This window comes from Chanos chanos, chromosome 1 (assembly GCF_902362185.1).
Source record: "Chanos chanos chromosome 1, fChaCha1.1, whole genome shotgun sequence".
NCBI lineage: Eukaryota > Metazoa > Chordata > Actinopteri > Gonorynchiformes > Chanidae > Chanos > Chanos chanos.
Genome location: NC_044495.1, coordinates 49,928,427 through 49,936,966, shown reverse-complemented (window position 1 = coordinate 49,936,966; position 8,540 = coordinate 49,928,427).

Here is an 8,540-nt window from a genome sequence, read left to right as displayed (position 1 = left end):
TGCTATTCTCAGATGATATAAGGAGTTTCTCATGAGCAGTTTCTAAATGTTTCTGACTGTAGACATGCCAAATAATTGTACATGTACATATATTTAACTCTAAACTCTCTTCATTAAAAAATAAAGAACTGAATGAATGTCCAATGTACAATGATATATTTTCCAGTGAAACACCTTTTTTGTTCTCAGTTATTTACATGTAATGACAATCTTTTTATCATCCTCTATTGCAGACCGCAGTGTTTGGATGAGCCTCTATCTCTTGTCAGTATAAAGTCTATCTGCTGCATGTAGTTTCTTGTGAAAAATCTGTTAGTGTTTTGAGGAGGCCCTGTTCTGTGGTTCCTCTGTCATAATGAGCCCTGTGTATAATAAATGTAAATAATGCATTTTTATCTGTCACGCTGTTTATTTCAGATTCTTTTGGATTTTGGGCAATTGCTTGTAATTGCCAAAATCCAAAAGCACCCCCACCCCTAGCTTGTTGAGTCTCCTCCCGTTATACTCTTAAGAGACCCAAAGCAGGTAGAGCTGCAAAACAATTTGAAAAAAGACAATATTGAAATTTCCATAAGCCATATGACATTATTATCACACATAAATGGACACTTTTGAACACTGAGTCCAGTTCGTATCTAGATTTGATTTGAAACTGATCAACCAAACAAGACAGTATGTTTATCTTTTATCTCTAACCTCAACAGAACGCAAATGCAAAAGCAATTTAGTTAAAACATACATTTCAGATTAATGCAGATTAATTGACACAATTTCGGAATCCAAACCAAAAGGAACCCCCCCCCCCCCCCCCAAAAAAAATCTATCTCTGTCAGATTTATAGAAAAGACTTCATACCATCATTACATCTTGCCTTGATTACTACAATTCACTTCTGGCAGGAATCCCTTTGGCCTGTACTAACACAGAACAGAACAGTCTGCCCAGATGCAGCTGTGAGACTCCTCCTTCAACGCTCCAGAAACGGCACAAAATTCCCTAATTCTGCTCTCAATGGATTCCACCGGATTAATCCGACATCTAGACTGTTATACGCCATGAATATGTGCGGAGATGCTCCTGAAATTCACCCTCTCGTTAAAATACAGCCAATAGCGTTAATGTTATTTTGCAGCTTGGATCTCGGCAAACAAGAATTATTCTTTGCACCTTATCAAAACAAATTTAATTTGAGATGAGATACAACACTGTAGTAGCATTGTCTTAAGAATGTATTGATGTATCATTTTGTTTACTGAAATCAAGTTATTCATTAAACTGTAAATGGGCTACATGTCACAGGTCCTGATTTGCTGAAGTGTACTGTAGAGGTTTGATTTATGTGAAATGCTTCTCTTGTGATGTTCAGCAATATTACTCAGCTCTGAGCGTACAATGTTTACCAGTGTCTCACTGTGTAAACTGTAGAAGTCAGCCAAATGCGACTAGCATTCATTAGCGAGGGGTCTGAAAAACAAACATGCAAACATTCGGCTCACATGAGTGAGTTTCCTTATAGTTCTGCCATGTTCCTTCTCTAGATCACACCTCAATACCACCCTATCGCCGCAGCCCGACACAGACACACCACCATAAAATATCTCCTGGTGGACCACTGTGGACAGCACTGTATTTTGCACTGTTATAGACTGTCTTAGACACCGCTACTGCACTGTATATCGTCGCTGACTTTTGCTGCTAGATCTATCTATCTATCTATCTGTGTAATTTACTAGACAGATCTATCTGGATTTAGTCAGAGCAGAGATACCCATATTCCCAAATGAATTCTTTTCACTGGAAGAAGAAAGAGGACAATTACTTTATCTCTCAAATACTCTCAGAATGCTTTCTGGGTCAGTATTGAAACAGTACTTAGACTTTGAATTTCTATGTAAACAAATAATTACATTGGAGGAATCAGAGGAGAACATTCTCATAAGATAAAAAAAAACTGGCAAGAGGGTTTTCAGGTTCAAAACATCTTTTTCTTTATCTTCTTGTCTTCTTTTATTGTTGTTTTCCAGATAGTTTAAATGGTTCAAACAGCTGGTTCATGCTTACACATAAATCCTCTTCTCTGGTGAATTTCTTGATCCTTTGACACCTTTTTATTTGTTCTCAAAAATAACATTATACAATTATTTCATGGCAGTGACGATCAAGTTTAATTGTTGCCATGGCAGCAGAAAGGATAGCAGAAATCTGACCTTGACTTGGTCACATGATCTAACTAATCCTTCAGCTGCCCCTTGTTAAGTGTGTGTGTGTGTGTGTGTTGTACTATGATGAATGTTGTCGGGCAGACACTATGCAGCTTTCAGAAAGAATAGGACATTTGTTAACCTTTAGCGTTCCTTAGTAATTAAAGTTGCGGGTGTGTTAACTCTCTCCCTCTTTTTCACGCTTCCTTATCTCTTTCTATCACTCTCACGCAGCCTCTCTATCCCCATCCCCTTTGATCCCAGTCCTCTCTTTTATGGCCCAGGCCTCCCTGCGCTCAGGACCAATGCACACCAAAGCAGAAACCGAAAGCTGTAAAACTGTAACACCGAACAGGCGACAGGCTCGACGTTTTAGCGCCGGAACCCCCAGACCATTTGGTCAAATGCTGATTACGTTCAATTGCGAGGGAGACTAGATCACTGCGGGAGGTTAGTTCACATTGAGAATGGAATTCAGACCATGCCACAGATCCCATCTGCATTGCTCCACTCGGGCACAAACTATGTAAAACAAAAGAAAAATTAAACTGACTATACGACATTATAAAAAAAATGCTAGTAGAACCATAACCATAATCTATAGTCACAAAAGCGCGGTAGGACTTAGAAATAACAAAGAGCCAAGTCACGAGCAGCTAATTTTAGGACCATCGGTGTAACTGCGCTCTTTTAAACGATAAAGAAACCATATTTGATCTTGTTCGCGAGCATAAAGTGCGGCCGATTCAAGTAAGTTTATGTCGTTTTGCTATTCTTTAGTGGGAAAAAATTATGTAAAATTAGATGCACCGGGCTTTGATTAACACTTCTTAAATTCCAAGGGGTGTTCCCTCCCTCGGGCGGGTGATACCCCAGAGAGATAGCAGCAGGGCCTTTTTCTCATATAGATAAGAAACACCTTGCTATTGTCTAGTGCGTCCTTTTTGTTTTTCGGTTGTTTTGTCACGCTATCTCGTCCCGGTCTGCTCGTCTCCGTGAACAATTGGTCCAGTCTCATCACTCCCGAAGAGCCGCGTCTGTTAGCATCCCTAGCTCCGAACGAAATCCCTCTCGCGGCCTCCTGAGATCGACCACGCAGACTGCCATACCTGACCGTGTCGGGGCCTGCTCTTCCCTTTCCTCACTACATTTTAGAGTAAGTACCTCCGATAGCACAGTTCTTATAATAGATTCTCTGTCTGGTTAAGCGTGCCTCTTTATTGAGTAGTCATTAATCCATAGTTCATATTGTTCAGCGTCTTGTAAAGGTGGTGAGGTCGAATCCTCTATTGTTATTATCTAGTCATCTAGTTCTCTTTTACGTAGTTTAGGAACTGTTGCCTATTGGTAGCCGTTAGTTTGTTTACTTAAAAGTTCCTTGTGTCTCTTCATAGCGAATGTGTTAAAATTCCATCTGAAGCCGTCCCGTTTAAGTCCTGTATGCTTGATTGTTATAATAATCGCTCACGTTCGCATGCCTATTCCCTGACTATCTGACAAGTTATTTCCTAGTCGCTGAATGTGGTGATCCAGGAACGTAATTACCTAGGAGAATTGAAGAGTATTACTGTACTTGCTATTTCAATACTATTATTTATTATACGTACGGCTAATGAAGAGTTATACTGAATAATTTCTAAGTTCAGTGTTCAGAGCGCTGAGCTATAAATAGAGTTTTTTGGCATAACTGTAATTTCACTGGGTTCAGATTCTGAAATAAGGTTGTGGTCACAACTAAGTGATATTAGTATTAAGTCTAATATTCACAGACCATTAACCAGATTTCCCTCATACTATTGGTATGACAATGTCTATTATTTATAATTTCGTCACATTTTTATACTATGTATTATCTGCTATAAAAAAAAAATCAGGGGCTATAATGTTGCACATTTCTGATTTTATATATATACTAAGAGGAGATTTTTGTTGAAACAATATTTTGCTTGCTTTTACAAGATGGAACGGATGTTAGGTTATATACAACAGTTCAGAGATATCCTTCTGGATCTACCTCAGACTAGGATTTGGGTGAAATATTCCAGTTGGCTACCCTGGCCCAAGCACAGCAGTGATAATCCAGGCTGTCTGTCACAAACACTTCAGGTCATATAATTTGGGATTTTCTCTAATGTGAGGGCAGAGTGAACAAAGTTAACCTGTGTTTGTGTGTACATGTGTATAAGGTGTTTTTGTGTGTGTGCGTGTGTGTGTGTGTGTGTGTGCGTGTGCGTGTGCGTGTGTACGGTGTTTGTGCGTGTGTGTGTCAGTGTGTGTGTGTGTGTCAGTGTGTGTGGAGTATGGGTACTGAAGACAGAGACAGGGTTTTGGGTGAGTGCAGTGTCTGGGTGAGGATTTGGAGTGGGTGGCAGTCATGACATAATCAGTAGTCAGTGCCTATTTGAAGCTGATTAACAGTAAATATTGTCTGGCTGCCTCCACATAGGTACACATTCCTGCTGCCCACAGATTCCTGTCTGTATTGTTGCCAACAGCCAAATTTTTAATCAAAAGATAACTCTGGCCAACATTTCCCTTGATTAAAGATTACCCCTTGTGATTTTCTTTATTGAGTACAGTTAAAACAAAGTCTATGGAAACAGCAGTGAAATACATGATATATTATGTGAGTGCTGCTCTTATTCCAGAGGCAGAGAGTATACAGTGGAAAACAGCTGAAAAGAGCACTTAACTGACACAACTGTCTGAGACAGCAGCCATTCAATATTTCAAAGACATGAAGAGGGATCAAAATGAACAAATAAATAAATACAAAATAGATAAATATGAAATTAAAGTAAGAATTTTTAATGATTTTTTTATGTCTCTATGTGGGAAGTTGTTTGTTTTTTTTTGTTTGTTTGTTTGTGAACTAATGTACTAGCTAACAAGCTAACTATAGAAGTAGCTATCTCTAAGCATGGAGATCAGTATCTCTAAACAGCTTGAGAGCTCACTATGGTACAGCTTTAAACTTAATACAGGTTTTCATCTCAAACTGGCAAAATTCTACCGTCATTTCCACGTTCGTATGTGAATAAATTATTTGACGTACAGTATATGAATCTGTTTCAAGTACTGTGCTCTGTATCTGTGTATGCTGGTTGCCTCACAGGGTATTACAATGCTTTCTTAGAATGCAGTATGAATGATATTGAAGAGAGGTTTTGCAACACATACAAGTGTACATTTTTTTTAATGCCTAATGGGCAGATAATAATATATGGATTACATACTGTATCTAAATACTTGTGGTTTTCACTGACTGCTGCATTCCAACTGATCTAATCCAGTATTTCTATCTCCTATTTCTATCCCCAACAAAATCATATGATACAGTAACATTTTTAGATTTGTTTCAAATTCAGAAACCTTCTCTAGCCAACACCACAGTACTTGTTCGGGTCAGATAAGAAAAGGGGAACATTTTAAAATACATTTATGACATTCTGAAAGGTCACAGAGACACAGTGACCATAAAAAAAACATTGAGTGGTCTACAAATGGTAACCATGACTCAGTGTGAAATATCCCCTGTGAGAGTGCTGAGATGAGTTTATGCAAAGAAACACTGGTCTAATTTAACAAACCTGTCTGTTCAGCTCATGAATGGCATCCCCCCTCCTCCTCTCCAGTTTATGCTGATCCACTGAGACTCTAAAATCTGATTGGCATTGATTTGCTGCAACCCAATTCAGGCTCAGAGGCCGTTCCCTAATCTCTGCTGGATTAATCCACCCCACCCCCACCCCCACCCCAAAGTGCGCACACACACGCACACAAACACACTTATACACACATTTCAATCTTTTGAACATTTTAGAGATAAACAAGTAAACAAACACATGAAATTGAGAGAAACAAATACTTATTTGGGAAACATGTCCATTTTCATTGTTAATGTATTATTGTTAAATGTTAATCATTTTATGTTTTTACCTATCAATTTTGTGAAATTCATAATTGCTGGCAATACCTTCTGTATGTAGTAGGCTCAATAGTTAGATATGTACATATAATAATATTTAATTTTGTTTTCCTGAATGAAGGAAACATGTTGTTATCTGTAATTGCTTTGCTCAGGTCCACTTTAGCAGTTAGCAATCACATTTAAGGTTTAAACCTTCGACTGCCTGAAGCCTAGGCCAATGACCTTAATACTACTTGTCACTTCCACTTGGTCTGGGTGATAGATTAATACGTTTAAACTGAGTTGGCAGTACCAGGCTTCAAGAATATTATGATCAAAATAGGAAAAAAATGGATTCTAATGAACGTTAAATCTTTTGCTTTAGATTACGGGAATAATCCATAGAGCAGCCAAGTGTTGATAAATAAACATGAGTAGCCACCTGTCAAGTCCTGAGGGAATATAATGACTATTGATGAATGTGCACAATATACAGTGTAGGCGACCGCAGCTTCACAATTCTCCCATTACTCTCTCTCTCTCTCTCACACACACATGCACACACACACACACGAGCACAAGCACACAGGCATGCGCGCGCGCACATGTGCACTCACACATACACACTCTCTCACACACACACACACACACACACACAAATGTAGCGATGCAGTATTGGCTCTGATTTCTTTCGCTGTGCTTTTAAGCTTGAACCTCATGACCCTCTCCTTTCTGACAGAGCAACTGGCTGTGGACTAAGATAGGCGTGTGTGTGTGTGTGTGTGTGTGTGTGTGTGTGTGTGTGTGTGTGAAAAGAGAGTGTGTGTGCACTTCTTATGAGGTGTCTGCGGTGAGCGCATTTGTATCATGTCTTAGGAGGTGAGTGCATCTCTGTCTGCTTGTGTGTATGTGCCTGTGTGTGTGTGTGTGTGTGTGTGTGTGTGTGTGTGTGTGTGTGTGTGTGTGTGTGTGTGTGTGTGTGTGTGTGTGATGAAGCAGTGTGACTCAGGACACGACTTGGCTCTGACTCGGGTTTATGATAAATTACCTGCCCACCGAACAGGTTGCTAATAACAGCTTGCAAATGAGGGGCTCGCAGAGAAACTCAATTACCTTTTAATTATGCAAATACACTCATCCAAGCAGCTATTGATATGGGGGTCTGTCGTGTAAAAAATATGAATTACCTGATGACCTGGAAACAATAAAGGTCATGGCAGTGAGCAGACACCTCAGTCTAACTACTGACATCACATGAAATATCCATTTCAGAGACAGTGCTGGCTTGACATTCAATACACCTTGACAGAATGCTAAAAGGCTTTATCATGAATCATATCTACATTTGACTGTCAGTGTCCCTAATATGAGAGCAAAGTGACTTTATCTTTTAATAATAATACTAATAATAATAATAATACTAATAATAATAATAATTGTTACCAAAGCGGCAGTTTGTCGCCCCCCTGTGTTTGAAGTGGAAAGTTTCGCTTACTGCAACAGACCCTGGTGAGGCAACACAAAGATTGACACAGGAAAAATGTACGTTATTGGTGGCATTCTGCTGTTTCAGAAGGGGTCCTTAAAAGTTGAATTCATCTACAATCATCCAGGTAATCTGGTGCCTTTTACAGCTAGACCACGGTTGGAAAAAAGGTTATGTAAATCACAGGCTAAATCTAATTGCTTCGAGCTTTCAAAACTACTACTGCTTTGAAACTAATTAGCAAGAAAGATTACACAGGAGCTTAAAGTTCCGGCTACTCAACATATCCATGGTCGACGCCGTTTGTCCATATGAGACGGTGTTCATCTAGCTTCTTTGTTCAGCGTCGTTATAACACTTCCTCTGTTCCAATTCAAAGTGGCTTAAAGGTACATCTTTTACAAAAAAACAAAACAAAACAAAACAGTGTTTTTAAAATGATAAAAGGAAAATAAAATATAATATTATAAATAATTATTGGAAAATATGTTCATGTCAGTAGTCATTACTGTCAAAATGATAGACTATAGATACCCAGTGATTCCCTCTAATATAAACGATGCAGCTCATCGCTTGCTATTGATATCTTTTTCTGGTTGTCACTGAGGGACTATGTTCACATATAAACATTGGGGAAGCATACAGCTGGGAACCGCTGTTGAAATGTTCTTAACATTTCTCCCTCTCTTTCAGCTTTGAAGTTAAAGTTTGTTTTCATAAGAAAAACATAAATCAAAGAGGATCCCCCCTAAAAGTTCCTGCAATTTCTTGGCAGAGGTGCAAGGCCTTCCCGCTCAAGATTCCTCTGAGGGAATTACTCCGGAATGGGAGGTTGAGTCGTTTTACAGATGTAAGACAATCATTTTCCTTGCTATTTCAACATAACGTAACAAACGCCTGGACAGCCTACACGTACATAGCAAATATATCCAAGACCATCATT